This window comes from Bidens hawaiensis, unplaced genomic scaffold (genome assembly GCF_021521415.1).
Source record: "Bidens hawaiensis isolate Kalapana, Puna unplaced genomic scaffold, B.hawaiensis_p1.1 tig00050870_1, whole genome shotgun sequence".
Classification (NCBI taxonomy): domain Eukaryota; kingdom Viridiplantae; phylum Streptophyta; class Magnoliopsida; order Asterales; family Asteraceae; genus Bidens; species Bidens hawaiensis.
Window position 1 is genome coordinate 106,068 of NW_027499133.1, and position 1,004 is coordinate 107,071.

General features: G+C 39.6%; 1 long non-coding RNA gene across 1 annotated transcript; it reads left to right on the forward strand.

Annotated features, from left to right (window-relative positions):
- The first annotated feature begins 219 nt into the window (after positions 1 to 219).
- On the forward strand, positions 220 to 723 carry LOC143598825 (uncharacterized). The gene is made up of 3 exons (XR_013147189.1): positions 220 to 355; positions 431 to 523; positions 685 to 723. It is a non-coding gene; the product is annotated as an uncharacterized LOC143598825 (long non-coding RNA).
- Positions 724 to 1,004: the final 281 nt, after the last annotated feature.

Below are 1,004 nucleotides of genomic sequence, written 5' to 3' on the forward strand. Positions count from 1 at the left end.
AGTCTTCCAGTGGTGGTTTCAAGCGGCGATTGGCTGACGGCTACGATGAAGGTTTGGTGGTATTTTGGCGAAATTTTGGTGGTAGTCTTCCAGTGGTGGTTTCATAAACCCTGCAACTTCTTCTTTAACTTAACCTACCCCTCAGCCCTTTCTCTTCCCAAAAACTCAGTACAATCTCCGGTGAACAATGGCTTCATCTCCGATCAAGATAAGCAATGAACAAACTCCTGATCTTCAAATCACTTATGAACTGAAACCCTCCAAATCACCGGTAACCGATGTGACTCCTGTGGCTCAGCTTTTGATGTCTAAAACCTCGCCCCCTGCTCCGTTAACACCTTCGGTTGCATTATCGGTATCTATTCACTATTTATTATTAGTTTGCAAGTACAATTTGAGTTATTGGTGGTTGGATCTGCTGTGCTTTTAGGGCAAACGCAAAAGGTTGAAGCCAACCAGATTTGACTTTGCTTCCTTTAAATCCAAGAAGAAGAAACACCAACGCTTGATTTCAAAGCATAAGGTTTGTAATTTTGTTTTATATATTGTGAATTTGTGATGTATAAACCCCCAAATATGGAATTGAAATGTATTGGTTGGTTTTAATCATTTTATTCATAGCGTACGTGGTTCAGTTTTTATAGAAAAGAGAATGATAACTGATTGATTATTTTTTGTTTACAGGCGGAACATGATCCTTCGAGAACGAGTTTGAGGTCGGTTTGTCTTTGAAAGCTTTGTTCTGGTCGCCGGAATACTCACCGTCACCGTCGCGGTGACCACCACCAGTGCAGTCATCGATCTCCTTGTCGGAAAATCGGCTGTGGTGGTTCTATATAATTTATAAAATGTGAAGTTACAAATATGCCCTCATGTGCTTAGCACATGGCTGGGATTATATATATTTTCTTTTTTTTTAATTTAAAGATACACTAAAATTACAATTATGCCCATCACATGTCTGGCACATGTCAACTTAACTGAGTTTTTCTAACCCAGTTAGC